The 17786-nt window shown below is 39.8% G+C and overlaps 1 protein-coding gene across 2 annotated transcripts in view; it reads left to right on the top strand.

Annotated features, from left to right (window-relative positions):
• The window catches only part of HTR1F (5-hydroxytryptamine receptor 1F), a 106161-nt gene that overhangs the window by 17585 nt on the left and 70790 nt on the right, over window positions 1–17786 (top strand). The window contains exon 2 of one of the 2 annotated variants that reach the window (XM_017731494.1): window positions 6330–6515. The exons of the other annotated variant lie outside the window; for it this stretch is intronic. The gene's annotated coding sequence lies outside the window, so the exon portion shown is untranslated. The remainder of the gene's footprint in view (window positions 1–6329; window positions 6516–17786) is intronic. 2 annotated transcript variants of the gene reach the window in all.

Raw genomic sequence — 17786 nt, 5'->3', positions numbered from 1 at the left:
GAGAAAATATAAAAAAAGACGGGGGGGGGGGGGGGGGGGGGAAGATAATTTTAAGAGGTAAGGATACGGAAAAATTGCTTTTAGAGATGGTGCAGAAAGAGAATTGGAAAATACTGCCATCTTTGATAGGGTTTATGTTTCTCTTCCCTAAAGCTGTCACTGCTTATGGATGAGTTGTTGTTGACCTGAGTTCAATCCCTTCCACAAAATCACCTGGGCTGTAAAAGTAATGTCCTGCCCTTCTGCAGAAACACTGGACAAGCATTCAGGCAGGGTAACACAGATTCAGTGGAGCTTGTAGATGAAAATTAGGAAGACAAGGCATTTATGATCAACTAGGCTTCACAACTGCCCAGAGGGGCACTAGAGGCAGAATCACCAGCTGTGTAAAGTGTCTCTGAACATACCTTTCACTCACAGAAAATGTTGTCTCTTGCTGCCACAGCCCTCATGCAAAACTCAGTGAACAAGCCTTGCTCTGTTACCTCTGGCTCTGCAGCAAGCACCACCTTTGTTCTTCCACTCTTCCAAAATCCCATTCCTCTGCAGCCACCGAGGGCACAGCTGAAATTTTATTTTGCCCAGCCAGCAAAAGGCACTACAAAGCAGGCAATGAGCAGAGGATAGAATATGTCTCCCAGGAGAGCAGCAGGCTGCCTGGTCCTGCCCAGCCACCCTGTGCCAGGGAGCAGGGCTCCAGCTCCAGGGAAAGTGGGTTGCAAAAAGGGCCTAAATTGTGGCCAGGGGTATTCACACTCATACCCTCATCCTATATCACATCCATTCCTAAAAATGAATACTGATTTCCTGAGCCCAGAAACGGAGCTATTGGAAGTCCATTTGGTGCAGGCAGAGCTCACAAAAATTGCCCCTTAGACTTTATCCTCCTTTGTCCAGACTGACAAAGCCACTGACTGTAGCTGCCAGCTGTCTGTGCCATGTCACACCCAGACAGCAGTACCCCCACAGGGATCTCAGGGCACCACCTTCCTTCCCTGCTGCTGACAACAGCTGGAGAATGGGCAGGGTTTGCACAAGACACACGAATGATATAGAAGACTTTTGAGCCTATGTTGGTCTCCATTCCCAGCATTCCCAGAGCTTCCTATATGATTTCTAACCACCCTTTGAGGAGGTAAAATGCCCACAATAAATTTCCCCCAGCCCTTCAATATGAGAGACTAGCCAACCATCAGACTAACTTTTTTTAGGGTGCTATGGTGTCAAAGACACACTGCAGCGCAGATTTAAAAGGGTAGTGACGAATGACAAATCTTGGCTATTAGTTGCTGTGCAAAAATTTTCAAATAAAACCATAATTTCTCATAACTTGCATTGCAGGCAAGCCTTCAAAAGCAGAGAGATGAATGTTTTCCCTTCCAGAGTTTAATGAGGAGGAAAAGCCTTCATTCATTTACTGATTTATAAGGCATATTTTGTGGAACCTCAGAAAGTCCAAAACCAGAATAAGGTTCAGTGGGACTATCAGTCCAACTAAAGTTTCACAGTTACCATCTCATTTTCATCTCCTTTTCCCCCTCCAGCCTTGCAAAGGAATATAGCTTCAGACTAAAAGTCCTACATCTGTTACTTCTGAAGGCTCATTCCCTTGCTTTCTTGTGAAGAAGTACAGAAACACTTTTCTGAGAAAATTTCAAACCAGACACAAAACACAGACAGAAAAACCACTCTTTCAAGCTCAGAAAGTTAAGGAACAGGCTGCTGCAAATCAAGCCTTTCAATTAAAGCTTCTCCAGTCAACAAAACCTCAGACTAGCTTTTTCTTATTAAAAGATTATCTTATTTAAAAATGGTCAGTTTAAACTTGAAACTCACATGCGCTCTGGAATGGCTGAAGTCTGAAAAGAAGGGAACCATGGGGTTGGGTGAATATGCTACTAATTACCCCTTTCACTGAAAGTCTCATTTTCTTTGTATGAAATATAATACATAAAATTGTGACAAATAACTAAGATCTTCTAATTGAGGAAGTATCAGGAAAGGGAGAAGCAGCAGGGTATGGATTTTGTTCACATGCCAAAAGCATGGTACATGAAATGTCATCGTGAAGTTCCAAAACCACACTGAAGAGTCTTTCTTGGCAGCTGATAAATTAGGGAAGGTTCTTATCTGCTTAACTCTCTAGCAGTGCTGAAAGTTTTAAAATCATCTTTCTACCACATTTCCCTCACGCTCTTGGAAGACACAACAATGAAACCCTTCATTTTGTGAACCTTAAAGAAGAACAAGAGATTACCAAGAGATTACCAAGAGATCTTTTTTTGGGTACTGTACCCTAACTTTTCTGGATTTCTGAGAAGTTTTTCTTTAGGATGATTTACTTATGTTTATCCCTGGACTTTTATGTACCACACAGAGAGTGCAAATTTTTAACAACAGAGTACATGCTTATGTTTCTATTCAGGGATCACTTCACAGATAAAACACTTGTATGAATGCCTAAATTAGTTCTCAGTCACAATAAAATAACCCAAGTACCCAAACTACAAACACAGTTTTGGAAAATGCTATGTTAGACTGGGGCCATACTGTCTTAATCTAGATATTCACATCCTGATCATGTCACTGAGAGAGGATTGGTTTTGCAAGAAAGATTAATTTCGTTTTCCCTGTAACGTCATGAAGGGTTCTAGCTACTCCACCTAATTTTGTACAGTGCTGCTATTAGTATCATGTCACAGACAAAACTTAGCCTGACGTGTCAGGAACCTGGGCATCATCCATATTAACAAATCCTTCTTACACAAGACTTATTTTATGCCTTTTTTAAGCCTTGAAACAACATGGTCAGTGTCAAGGTACAGGGAACGTTCCCACCTTTAGTGGAGGGCTGGAGTCGATGAGTTGGTATGTCATGAAATAGATCAGATGTGCCACAGTGATGGTCTGGTACGTGCAAAGCCACGCCTGGGTCTTTGAACAATGCCTGCATGAAAAGCAGTAGAGCTTCTCAGGGTGCTCTAATCCACCTGTACCGGTGCATCCTACAGGAAACATGGTGCCTCCCGGGGCTCCGGCACGAATGCCACCTGATGGTGAGCGAAATGTCCCAGGTGATGTGAAAAAAAGCAGAAATGCAGGCTGAGCCGTGTCAGTTTGACTCTTGAACAGGCAGAGTCGTGCCCCACGGTGCAGCAGAGAGCTGCTGGATGGCGACACTGCTTTCTCTCTTTCAAGGAGTGCCGTGCACTTGGGAAATGGAGTGAAGCCTTCTGCCCATAATGACATGTACGGCTGGGGTCTCCCCATGGTCATGTCAAAATCATGAGTGTCGCACCAAGTGCTGTGCTTTGATTGCGGTGTTTTTCAAGCCCATTTTCACTTTCCCTTACACTGCCTTTTCAGCTTTGATCACAATGCAGCACGGCTAAAGGCACCTGAGAAACATTGCTAGGCAACAGATGCTGCAAAGGACAGCTTCCCCTCCCCTCACACCGAGGTGGCAAGAGACCTTACAGTGCTCCAACTTGCCTGCTACAAAATATTCAAGGCAAAACTGCTTAGTTTTATGAAGGCGGTCAGTTGAAGCAAGAAATTACTTTGAAAGTAGGAGTTGAAAACAAACTGCAGTAGGAAAAAAAGAGGCAATTCAAGGAAATGAAAGAGAAACATTATGGGAGACAACAAAAGGCAACATTAAATAAGGAGTTATTAGATGTGTGGGAGCAGGTAGAGAATATGAGGAATGAAATTAGCAAAACACAGGTACAAAACAGATTTGAAAGCTTCTGCATTAGCAGAAATAAATCTAAACTTAATTTACTGTCCTTGTTATAAAAGTTTATTTACTGCTAAAATTCTGGTTAGTGTTCGTTTTACAACACCATATCAAAAATTATGTCTACCATGAGGAAACCAATACTACTGTTGTGTTTCTCTTCTGAATTACCCAAGTACTTCTCATTCATTTTTGCTCAGTCCATAAATGTCACCCATGGAGTAAATAGGAAAGTTTCATTTCATCACCATTTAGGAGTCAACATAGAAGTTACATAAAGCCACATAAATCTTTATAGAACACGAATGGGTATTTCACACAGAATACAGCTTGAAAGCCACATATAAACAGAAACAAGTACATAGCAAGAAATGCTAAGTAAGCAGAGAGAATGTTCCATCTGTCTAATGAGAGTTTCCTTTAGGACAACAAAAACAAGCTGCTAGAGTAACCTGACCTGGAAGCTGTGAAGCACAGCGCAGCACCGTATTTAGGAAATGTGTTTTCATCGTTTGAATCCTTAATTGCTCTCTTAAATGTGTAAATAGGCTTGCCCAGTAGGATGAACAGTGGCAACGAAAACAGATGTTGGGTATGAAGAACCAACAAGTACTGAGCAGCAAATTAAGCTGAGTCTTAGAAATTAACAAATGCAGACTCACAGTGAAAATTAGACTTGGCAAAGGATATTAAAGTAAACGGGGGCAGGGGGAATGGAGTTACTATGCAGGAAGGACAGGACAGAGATTAAATATAATCCAGGTACAGCCCAAAAACTAAGTTAATACTTTGTGCCTCATTTCAGTCAGAGGAGATGAAGTTGAACATGGAACAAAAGGCAGAATAGCTAAGGGAAATCAGGTTAGGAAAATTGCTAAGGAGCTTATTTGGTCTTCTGATACTAAATAATCAGCACAGCAGAATTCTGAAAGAACAGGATGCAAAATAGCAGGTAGAGCAACTACTTCCAATAATTCTTCTGGGTCAATCCATTCTTAAGTGACCTTACTATTGCAAAGAGGTTGCTGAAAGACTGAGTTTGCCAAAGTAGCAGCTGAGGTGAGGATAAGGATTCTGTCAACAAACATGCAGTTGAAGTAAAAACCAGAAAAGGGAAAATAATATTTTAGCTAAAGGGTAATGATGACATGAGAGCAAACAAAACATGAAGTTAGAAAAACATATCCAACCTTCAGTGCAATGAGGTTGGGTTTGGGGAACAATCTTCTGAGGGGAATTGGCATAGAAATATTTAGAAATGGAAACTGATGGGTTTGGAAAATTAATTTAGAGATGAATTTGCCTGAGGTGGGTGAAAGAGAGACCATTCCTAGTCCAGCAGCAAATGGGTCTGTTCTTTCTATTCTCTCAGAAGGCAAAGGTTTCTGTTGAACGTGCTGACATGGCACAGACTGCCAGCTGTTCTTGGAGAGGAGGGAGGAAATGGAAAAGTCAAGCCCTGCCTGCTGTCACAGGGGCTGAAATCCCTACATGGCTCACCCTCCACTCATGGAACTGACCAATTCTGCCTACATGAGAGGCACACTTAGGGAAAAGCAACCAACTATTTTCCCTCAATCAATTACTTTTTAACAGAGCTTGTGCAGTTTGTCAAAACTAAACCAAACTGTTGACAGTGTTGAAATATGAGAATAGAATGCAAGGCACGAGTCTCTTCAGATAATTACTGTTATGCTTTTCAAGTTTCAAATACATAGAATATTCCCTCTAAGGGTTTAACCAAACTTGAGTGTGTTTTGTTTGTGAACTCTTCAGCCAGCTCTCTCTGACACTGGCACATCACTCTGATAAGTCCCTTTTTATTTGCTTCAACATACCCAGTTAAAATATCTGACTCATTTCACAAATGCAATTTAAGGGTTCTTATTTAAAAGCTTTGCAATAGTCCAAGACAAAAAGGGTTCTGCAAATGAAGAATAAAGTTGGCTATTCTATTTTTGGAAAATAGGAGGGCAGTGCCAATTAGCCTGCAGCAGTCTGATGGCAAAATTCCCCATGCCCTACCAGGCAAGGTCACTGGACTTATATCTACATGTTGACACAACCTTTTAATGCATATACCCATTTAAAATAATTATTTTGCATGTCAAGCCATATATTCTTCTTCTAAGTTCATTTCCACTGTGTAATGGATGGCTTGAAATCCAATTTAATTCATTTTCTTGATGCAATTTTCTTCCATGTCTACCATTTTCAGTGCATATTACATCTTTACTACTTCTGAATGCATCTTATTAAGTAATAATTGCAAATATATATATACACCATAAATTTCAATTCTGTAGTTTCTCCTTTCAGTCATCTCTAATGTTTGTCATTTCTGAAAGCTTAAAATAATCTGTTGAATAAATACACACTTCAATTGTTCTTCAAACCCACTGAACAAAGACATTTCATAGCTAACTTGCATTTAGTTATCCCTAAAACCAATTCCATTTTCTATTGAATCTTCTTAATGGTTTTTTTGCCTTTATAACAATTGATATGCAGTTATGCAATTCAATTGGACCACAGAATTTTTTTCAAAGCTGGAAATGAAATTTACTAGCATCTTTTTTCTCATCCTCAGAACATCAGTTTGAGGTATTTGAAACACTGCTACAAACCAAAGTTAAACAAGAGAACTGGGGGTTGTGGGAAGATCCAGAGAATCTGCTCCCCTTCTCACCCTGAAGCATGAAGGGGACTGGAAGGATGCTGGGACATTGTTACCCTTACATCCCACATGGAGGAGAGTTCAGGAACTGGATTTTGGGTAAGAGTGTTCTGTTTGGTTTTGCAATCCTCATATGAAGTGCCTCCTGCTTATGCAAAACCAGTTCTTTCAAATGATTCAACTTTAAGAAGAAAATTCTTAGATTTAACTGCTTTAAAATAAAGCAAACAAACAAACAAGCAAACCACTCTATCTTAAATCTGGCTACCTCACAGCCATTAAATTTCACAGACCTTTCCATTAAAGCTGGCTTTTTTTCTGCAATTGTGTTTCACAGAAGGGACAGGCTGCTTATCAACAGGTTTTTCACATTGCATTTGAAGGTGTTCTGTACCCGACTGTGCCGTTCTAAACAGATTTAACTTGATCAAAACAAAATCTTCCAAACAGGGTGGTAGTGCTTTCTACTTCCATTTAAATGATAGTTCTGCCTGCAAAGTGGCCATAAAAGCAGCAGGCAGGAACTTTATAAGTTGTTGTCTGTCAGTTATTCCCATGTAAAGCATACATTATCTGCGAGTTAAATTTGGTTTGGTTTCCCCAATCTGTCAGTGCTACCAACTCAAGCTGACAATCAAGCAGCGTCCTTCTCATGCATAATTACCTTTAATGAAGAATTCTCTGGCCCAGCTGGTTCACTGACACTTGAGCACTCTTTCCTGCCAATTTTTTTTGCACAGCCAGCACAGACCACAACTCAACAAACAATGCCAATGACATACAAGAAAACATTGAACCTGGTTTACTGTCAGCATATATCCTCTGCTGGGCTTGCACACCAAAGAAAATGGTTAAAACATCAGTTTGAAAGGCAAGCAAGTAGCTGTGCCTTTGAATACACATAAATAACATACTGAGTAGGCGGTAATTTCACATCGAAGTGGGATATGTTAGATAAAGTCTCAGAGCAGCTTTTGGAATACCTGGGACCGAGTGCTGCTTTCGCATTCATTTTACTCTGCCCTTTGCTGAACACTTGTAGCACCTTCTCTTCACCCAAACCCGTGGAAAAATGTTCTAGGACAAATAAGTTTTCAGGACTTGGAAAGAGATAATTAGACAATTGGTTCAGCTTTCTTCTTTAAGAAACAGTGTACATTTTAGCACTTAAACATCTCAGTTTTGTTTTCATCCACCTTTGGCCTTAGAAAGTTGGAAAGTTTTATATGCATTGTGCAGAGGTAACAGCAAGGCCTGAGCACAGGTAGAGTGTTCTTTATCTGATACAATAAGCAGTTATTTCAAATTGGAAGCAGCAAACTGATAGCTGCTGCTTAAAGAATGAAAAATGTGTTTCATAAAACACACTTTACCACAAAATATTTGTCTTATATCCAACCCAGCGGGCCAGATCTTGATTTTCATTTGGAACACTGGTCAGGAATCCCCGCCAGTGTGAGGTCAATATTCAAGCCCTCATGAGCAGGAGTGAGCTGATCTCGCCATTTTTTTCCTTTGTTCATACAGGGTAGCATACACTGGTTCCTGCAATCACTATTTACTTTTATTGTACTGCTATCTGCTTTTCACAGTAATTTATGGAATCCCATTACACACCACTCATCTAGCAGCTAGGAAACACCCATAAATTCTGCTCTGATGAAAGACCACTGTGTCACTCATAATATCTGTGAGACATTTATGTTGTACCCACTCACATCCAGAAGTCAGCCAGTCCCTTAAGCCTAAGTGATTGCTTTCAGTGGCAGATGAAACTGTCTTCCTTACTTCTCCAGATGCATGAATTTTTTAGCTTATTGCTTTTTTTGGAGGAAAGGGGATCAAAGTAAAGATGATGATAAATCTCTCTAACTCCATCCGTATCAACATCTTCAGACATTAAGATGAAGAGCTTGAAGTATGTTTGCACAAAGATTCTTTCAGCATTATACTGATCTGCAAGAAATGATATATGTACTAGTGTCAGCACTGCAGAACTTTATAAATCTGCTCGAAGGTGAAATTGTCAGTTAATAGCAAATAATCCTAACATTTGCTAACACAGCCAACAGAGGACTGTTTAAAACAGACAGATTGTTATTTACATCTGTGCCAGATGGGACAGTTTGAAAAATGTTTAACTGCTCTTTAGTTAACAGTGAAAATATATTCCTCAGCACCCTCAAATAGTTTTAAATTGCTGAGATTTTTTTTTTTTGAGTAAAATTTATCTGCAAATATTTTCGTGTTCCTGCTGTCGACTACAATTATATGTGCCTGTAAATAAAAGACAAACTGCCTACAGAAAACTATTACTGGAGCTCACAGAGTAAAAGCATTAAATATTAATAAATTAATACATCAATTTCATACAAAGTGAGCGAACTTTGTGGGAAAACTTGTGTGTTATTTACAGTAATACATTATTTTAACATGATATTTATCCTGCACTATGCATTGGTGGGGAATTAGTGCCATCTGTGCGGCTAGCTCTCAGATATATGGTTAATAACTAAACCATTAAGGAAGGGGCATTGAGGTGGTGCTGTTTTGATTCAGTGTTATTTTCATATTTATCTAGACTCTATATCTTTCTGCTGTTTTCTTCCACCCTTTTACAGTATCCTCTGAGAAATGTACAATTACGTTAACAAGAGGTTACTCCAGAGTGGCTGGAGTGATGGGGCAGAAATCACAGCCTGCAGAGCTGGACACATCTTTATGGTTTAAAACTAAAGGAAGTGCTAGCTTTTCTGTAAAGCCAGAAGTAATCAGTAAAATACTGTGGTAGTGTTCTCATCAGTGCTCCAGTGAGGCACTACACAGGTAGTTCATATCTGAGCAGCAAGCTATACTGTTTTAAAAATTTAGAAATTTCTAAGACTTTAGAAATTTTGTTAGAAGTTTTTGTGAACAGGACATGTACCTGGTGAATATGTCTGGGAATATGTCTGTGTGAGCTGCTTTTTATTTTTCTTCCAAAACAAGTATATAGGCTAAAGCACCTGAACTCCATAATTATCTCCCATTGCCCCTTGGGTATGATTAAGCTCAGATTTTCAGTAAGATCTCTGGGGACATCACGACTTCAGTCTTTGGCTTGTCTGCCAAGACTTCTGGCAGCACTATCAATTATTTTTAGAGGTGCATCCCAGGATCCACTGAAACCTGGGGAAAGCTAATTTTACATACACTGAAACAGACATTGTTAGCTTGGGCTGGATTTGAGGCATCAGCCTGAAGAAGCAGCTTTAACCACAATTCCCAGTTCCCTAAGAGCCTAGGGACAAGCAGAAAAAAAGAAAAAAAAAAAAAGAAGCACAGATAAAGAAGATCATTCAGGGAATAAGCTTGCCCTTCCCTATGGTACTCCAAGGCATGATTTTTCTGAGGTTCAGAATGCCAAAATCATGTCAGCAGGTGGTTTGGGATGCCATGCTGAGGGGTGGAACAAGGGCACAGGGATTGCTGGGGTGGTGCCTGGACTGCCCCAAGCACAGGGGCCAGATCCAACCCCACAAAACCACGAGGCAACACTCCTTCTCCCTGTGGCAGGGCTTTCTTTGCTCCTCTTGGCCTCACACATTCAAAGAGGAGAGAAAACAGTTTTTGTTTTTAGATGCACATAACGCATTAGTACCATGCATTAAAGTGAATAGAAGCGCAAAGTTTTCATTTTGATGCACACCAGAAGCTTATGTTTCTCTCATGGAATTGCCTAAAGCATGAATTTTAGCACAGGTGCAGAACAGAATCTTTGAATTTGCATTGGTATTTTAAGCACTATGTGCTCCCTTCAGAATTCTTATTGCATTTTGAATGTACATCTAAGGAAACCCAGTGAGAACGTGATCTAACCTTTTATTTGCACAAGCAGTTCGGACAGTCACTATTTTATTAGCTGTAAAACCATTTAGCCTGTGCATTGTTTCTACTGTTTTGTGCTGGAAACACAAATTACAAGATTCTTGTAAGGGTAAACCAATATTCATTCACTTTTGGTTTACCACAGGGGTGGATGGGGGTGGCAGAGTTAGCCACTGCTTTTATAACACTTACGGCTACCAAAAATGATTCTCTTGGGTTTGCCTTTTGGGGTGGGGTTTTTGTTTGTTTGTTTTAATATTGTGTAAATAAAGGCAGTCTCTATCACTCAGGAAGAATGTGGAGTCAGAAAACCCAGTAGACCAGCTGGAGAAATTTAAGAAGAATATTTCTTTTGCTTTATTTTCCAACTACAGTAGCTCTAATGGCAGTGCTAGAAGCATTAACACATTGGATCAATAGCCAAATGAAATCTACTGTTCTGGTCCTTTTTTCACTCTTCAGTAGATGAACAGGGAAAAGAAGGAATAGGGAACAAAGAGTTAAAAAAGAACCCTCTGAGACCTCAAAGATGAGTTTAAGTTCTCTTGTTCTCATTTTAAGATTAAATTTGCAAGGTGATAAATGCAGAGCTGTTTAGTTGTGGTAATTTCAGATTTGGCACAGTCCTTTGTGTACTGTGCACAGATCAGGAAAGGTCTATATCCTGTTTCCAAAGTTCTCACTTGCGACTTTGACTAAATAACTTACACTCTCTATTGTCGTTTACCATACACCTTCAAAAGAGATGTACTGTTAGGGAACAGATCTTTTTCCAGGACTGTGGAAATTGCAGCCAGTTACAGCACTTACAGAGTTCTGGGACAGTTACAGGCCCCCTAAAAAACTTCATTTATGGTGGCTCCTGATTGTGGGGAGGAGCTGCTGCTGAGCACAGGGCTGTAGGCTCTACTCAGAGCTCTGAACTGACCCAAAAGTAGAACCTCAGCTATTTCACTCCTTCAGGAGGTTTTAGAGTAGGGACCTGCAAAAAATATGAGCTACCTAGCACCTCCTCATCCAGATGGATTCTGGACTACATGTTTAAGTATAAAAGAATTGCCACACCCCCACTTTCTCTGTAGAAAAAAAAATCCTAGCTTAGTAGAGGAGATTTGCCAAGTGGTATTGCTGATCCACTTTAAAGCACACTGGATTTATCACAGCCAATTTCCAGCCCAACCAGATATTCATACAAAATATAATAGCTCAGCAACCATATATTTTCTATAAATCTATTTTTTTTATGAAGTTATATCAATTGGTGCCATTGAGACAAGATTTTCATATGCAATTTAGAAACCTATTCAGGCAGGCCATCCCATACTCTCTTTGCAGCCAATAAAGAGAAAAAGATGAAATTTAAATCTTCTCATCTGTTTTAGACATTTTACTTTCAGATGTAAAGCACTGCACTGTAGAAAGACGATGGAACATATAGAAAATGAAAAAAAAAACCCTCATAGATGAAAGATCTTCACATTACGTGTGTCTAAAGAGGAACAGTGGAGATGGGGGAAGGTTTAGAGCATGAGGATTTTGAGGAGCAGCTGAGGAAGCTGGGGTTGTTTATCCTGGAGAAAAGGAGGCTCAGGGGGACCTTATCGCTCTCTACAGTTCCCTGAAAGGAGGGTGGAGCCAGGTGGGGATCAGTCTTTTCTCCCAGGTAACAAGTGACAGGATAAGAGGAAACAGCATCAAGTTGTGCCAGGGGAGGCTTAGATTGGATATCAGGGAAAACTTCTTAATGGAAAAGGTTGTCAAGCCCTGGAATAGGCTGCCCATGGAAATGGTGGAGTCACCATCCCTGGAGGGGTTTAAAAGGCGCGCAGACATGGTGCTTAGGGACATGGTCTAGTGGAGGACTTGGCAGTGCTGGCTTAATACTTGGACTCAAGGGTCTTTTCAAACCTGAAGATTTCTATGTGTCTACATTTAAGGAAATTTCTCCCTTCCCTGGAAGTTTTAAGTCTGCTGCAGGACTAAATTTCCATTAAAAGTAGAAACCGCAGCTCTTCTTTTAAATGGATGGATTAAAGTTGTACAAAAAATCATATTCCTCTCAGAATTGTGTCACTGGAAATGTTGTGTTAAGTTCGTCAGGTAAAGGGACTCTCTTACGGTAAAAATGTTCTCAGTCACAGACTGAGCTGGTTCAGGACAAAGTGGAATGGAGATTTTATGAACATTTACTCCTCCTAAATAAAATTATTAAAAAAAAAAAATCAAACCAAGAAGTTCATTTCAGGGAAGCATAATATGAGAGAAGAACACTACACTGAGCATAAAGGATGTCTTGCTGATCTGAAAAACTTTTAATTTCACCACATATTCTCTTCCAGATGTAGAGTTACCTCACCCATGCCACTGTCGGTGATTTTTTTTTTAGCTTCTAGCATTACAAGATTAATTAGTTGTTCATCAACCAAGATGAATATATGACATACTGCAAGATGATATTGCCACTATTGTGGCTTTTAAATAAATTTCTGACATTTGATATTTGTTGGATCTCATCTCTTGATTGCTTAGCTTCCTTGTTATAGCCCAAATTGTCTTTACTCACGTTACTCCTTCAATAACTCCTACAAGAAATTCTTGAGACACCAAACAATTCTTGCACAGCATTTCTGTTCACTATAAGCATTTTATTTCAGCACTTCAGATATTAATTTTCTATGCAGCAATCTATTCTCTAGCTTTCTGTGCATTTGAATTTGTAAAGCTCTGGTAAAACTTTTAAATTTTCAGATAAACTTTTCTTCACAAGGCTGTGTTTGTGTAGTACAGAGAGCTGCCCACCTCCTTCTATTATCAATGCATCTGAGTGCACATGCTCCAGTGGCAGCAGAGATGTTGTTTAGTTGGTGCTATTTTCAGACATCAAAACACTTTGCAAACATTGTCTTTAGAAACTGAAAGGATAAGATTTTGGAGTATCATTAGTGCCTTTCACTACAGAATTACCAAGGAGAATAGATAGCACAAAGCTTCTGAAGGAGCACAAGGTTATGATTAGAACACACTTCTTTCTATATTCAAGCTCTTCTTTCCTTGACAAGCTGTGCTTTGGAGACACACATCAGACGTAGTAACAATCCTTTTCTAATGCATTTCTAAAATATGTAGGTATTGAAAATACGTTGGTGTAGAACAGGGCTGTTTGGCTTCTATGCGTCTCGTCAGGGAGAGAAGAACATCATCTGCTCTTCCCTCCATCTTCTCATGCCTCCTCCATCCCACATTCTTTTCAGCATCCCTCACAGCTCAATATTCCCTGAGTGACTTGTGTTTGGTCCCTGAAAGCATATCAGATGTAGACTTGTGGGAGTCATGGAATGTAATTTTTTGTAATCTGTCACTATTAAGGAATAGAACAGTGGCTTTTTGGTTTCGATATATCCACTCTATACACCATCAATAATTTCAAGTTTTTGCAATTAAATGCATTTTGTTCTATGGTTCAATTTGTACATTTACCTGCTTCTCCCCCATAACTAAAAATTATCTGATAAATAGTCTAGTTATAGACAGGAGATCAGAGCAAAGTCTGCAGCATTTTACCACAAAGCTATAGGGAAGCTTCCAGATCATCCTCTAGTATGGCAGGTTGGAGTGGTGTTTTTAACACTGACTTTGTTTTTGAAAGCACTTACTCAAAAGAAAAATCAGGGATTAAATTGTTTATAAAATCAGAACCTGTTCACGTTACAGTATTTCTATTCTATTCAAATTCGTGTTTGTTTTGGCTTTTACACATTTTAAATGCATAAAAGATTTGTAAGTCTGAGTACTGTGTCCAACTTAATTATCTTAGTTAGTTCTGCATTTTTATTTATGGCTTTAATCCAAAAGAGTTGATTTGGCAACCAAACCCATGTCAGGGCTTGTCTTGCTGTTGTAACCAAGATCATTAACCTACATGGGCCACATTTTAGGTTTTATATGGGTCTCAGGAAAGTTTGGAGGTTTTAGTTGATCAACAAGCAAGATTCATGTTTTTATCCTTAAATATAACCTCGCAGAATCCTGCACAACATGAATGGAGCTCTCAGGATTCTGTGCCAAGAGGTAATAACACATTCTTACAAAAAAAAAAAAAGGGAAGGTATTTTACAGTTTAGGAGACGGAATTATTTAATCCCTAATCACTGTTTGACTAGGGATCAATAACAAGGATTCATACTATTTCCATAGACATTATATCAAAGAGGTGGCTAAAAGGAGGAAAATCAACTTGCACTGGTCAATCAGCATTTGGCTGTGAGGTGTTGGTGTGATGCAGGTGGGGAAGAAGCTAATGACATCAGAAAATGCTTTAGGCAAGATAATTTTGGAAGAGAAAAAGACTGTTGTTAAAGACTTCACTTAAATGCTATTTGGACTACTTTTCTGACCATTCACATTCTGAAAAAAGTAATGTAAGTTCGAATGGGTACAGAGGAAGAACAGAAAAATGATTAAAGGAATGGAAAAGTTACAAGAGCTTGACATGCCAAAGTTGAGAGGGGGCAGACAGGAAGATGAGAGAAGATATTTTTTCAAAGGCATCAGTAAAAATTCAAGTAAATACAAACTCGCAATGTATCAGCTAGAACTGGAAGCTGGGCAAGGAAAAAAAATTGTTTCCATGCTTATCAGCATGAAGCTCTGGATCAATCTTCCAGGGAAAGCAGCTGGGACAAGGAAGTCTCAGTGTTTTAAGACAGGGTTCAATCACATTATACAGGGATTTATAAACGTAAGAATTGCTGAAGACAGAAAACCAAGTCTGTGCTACAGGTTCTTGAGTTGTTTGTGCAGCAGTACAGCCAAAACAATTACTATAAAAAAAAAAAAATACACCTATACTGTATTAAGCCTCTGCATCAGAATTTCTTTAGTTTACCTGCCAAGAGCAAAATGTTCTGTCCACCTTTGGCACATCATTTGTTTTCCAAGTTTTTTTTCTCCTGCCCCAAATTCTGTGAGATTAAGTCTAGAGTGTCTTTCAGCATTCATCTTTATTGCCCCAAATCTGGCCCCACTGGCCGGCTGCAGCTCAAAACCGGCTGTGAATAGCACGTGCCAGCTTGCCTGCCAAAATTCAATTCCCAGGTCTAAAGGCAGCAATTCCCCTCCGCTTCCCTCAGGCTAAACCGAACCATTTCAGCACCAGCTAAGAAGAGCAAAAAGCTGAGCCAGAAAAAAAAAAAAAAAAAATCAAAAAAATAAAGCCGCTCACTACCTTTAACATGAGAGAAAATCTTTTGGACCTCTGGACAACTCTTGTACCATATCACCTACTACCGCAAGCACTACGGCTTTTACAACATTTTGTTTGTCCGTGGCTTCTGTCATTTTACCACATATGGCCTGTCTTGGTAACAGCATTATCAAGCAATTTGCTCCTGGACTGCTTGCAAACATGCAAAGTAGATGTTTTGCAGACCTTCTAAATCAGGCACCTGTGGTCAAGCAGCCTGTGCGTGCAGGAGGCTGGCACAGGTCTCCCAAACCATTAATAGCATTTAAAAGAAATTTAATCCTGTAAAACAAATAATTGTAGACGTGGAACGTATGTTTATGTAAGTGCTCCGAAACAGCAGTTGAGCTCTTCTGAAGTTGATGGTATTTACCTCAGACAGGAACACTTTTCAAGCTCTGTTTGTAAATAATTGGCAGCATGCTCTACATAACTTGCTCTGAGAATTAGGTTGCTAAAACACAGTCAAATGCCCACATCAGTTTCCCAATACCCTTCCAGCTCAGCATCCAATTTTAACACCTCCTCCTTGACCAGCAGCTCTGGCTGACAACAAACTCCTGAGACCTTTTCCTACTTATGATAATACATTCAAGTACTCACTGCACAGAGAGCCCAGCGAGCTTCTTCCTCTCCATTGATGGCTCTTACTGGCCTGGGCCTCTCCCCAGCTTCACTTTGAAACTTCCCCTTCCCCAGGTGGCCTCCAAAAACCACCTGGCCTCAGCCAGTCCCGTGACCTCCCCACCCAGGGCCCAATTGAATTCAGCTGGGGCTGATCTGCCCCAGCACACTCCTTACCTGAGTCACCCATGTAAAGTGGGAGGGAATGCACTCGGCAGAATATTCTACAATGCTATTAATAATTGGAATTGTTTTAACTGAACAAAACATGCTGCAAAATGAGTAGGCAGTAATGGTAACTATTATCACTTGCACTATTCATGTGCAGTGACAAGGCAGTATGACCTAACTGCAGCTTTCCTGTAAGTTCAGCTATTAGAGATATCACAGCTGTGATTTCCAAGAATGGTCTTGGCAGTTTGGACATGCTGCTGCCAAAAATAATAAGTGAATTGTAAGTTCAGTGTCACAGCCAGCTTTAAACATTAATTCATCCTCTGATTTTGTTTACTAAGATCTAAGATCTCTGCTTTTACTTTTCTATAACCACAGTCTTTGCTGAAAGAGAATCTTGAGGATGTATGCAGGAGGATTCCTTCTCAAAATAGGAATAGACCAAAAATTAAATGACCCATATAAATGGAGGAGTGAATTCCACATAAAAGCAGAATTAGTATGCTGATGGAAAGCAAACAGGGAAAAAAAGAAAAAGAAAACAACCATATCCTTTATTTAATAATGGTTTTTCATTACAGTTTTCAAAAGTGTGATCTCATCTAGCCCCAGATTTTGGTTTGAAAACTGTGATGAAACTCCCCAGGTGTGGGAGTTACAATATAGACTATCAAGGAAAACAATATATAGATAGATACAAATCAAAACAGAGGAAGATGATCTATTTAATCATTTACATAGGGCTTATAGTGCCTTATGGTTTCTCCCAAATATCACTCACTGTAATATCAGAGATTCATTTTCTCCATAGAATAGTACTTTCAGAGGCAATCATCTACCAATTAGTATTAATTAAGATCATAAGATATGAAGTATTGTATAAGAAGCAACTCTCTAGGGTGAGAAACACTAAACCTTAATGGGTTGAATCTAAGCACTCAAGCCCACCCTGCTATCAGTATCCACACAGGCAGTCTCTTGCATCCTGCAGGTGCACCCAACCTGGTTCTTTTCTTCCTTCCCAGGAGTTTAGAAAAGGAACCTGAAACACTGATTTCAGACGTGCCACTGCAAGAATTTGGGTCATGTTGCACAATGGATCTTCTGTTTCCAAGTGGTGCTGATTATTTTCAACTTCAAGATTGAAAAATGTGTTCATGCTAGGGAATCTGTGGGAAGTTGTGAGCTAGGTACATCTATTGATAGGTCCTTCAGCTCAGAAATGTTCCTTCCCCTTCCAGCAGTCACATCCTGGAGATCAGGACGGTCCCTGCAGGCTGTGTGTCTTTAGTGCTCTTGTCACCAGGGGAAAGAAAAATAGGAAACTGGAAAATGAAACTGGAAAATCTACAGATGAAAACTGATGATAACAATAGGGACGGAGATTAGACAGGATCTTTGGTAGGGGAATTTGAGCCACCAGCAGCCCTGGAGATAACATCCAGTAAGCAACAAAGAGCTGA

This window comes from Corvus brachyrhynchos, unplaced genomic scaffold (assembly GCF_000691975.1).
Source record: "Corvus brachyrhynchos isolate BGI_N302 unplaced genomic scaffold, ASM69197v1 scaffold152, whole genome shotgun sequence".
NCBI lineage: Eukaryota > Metazoa > Chordata > Aves > Passeriformes > Corvidae > Corvus > Corvus brachyrhynchos.
The sequence above is the reverse complement of the archived record's forward strand: the minus strand, read 5'-3'. Positions and strand labels throughout refer to the sequence as shown.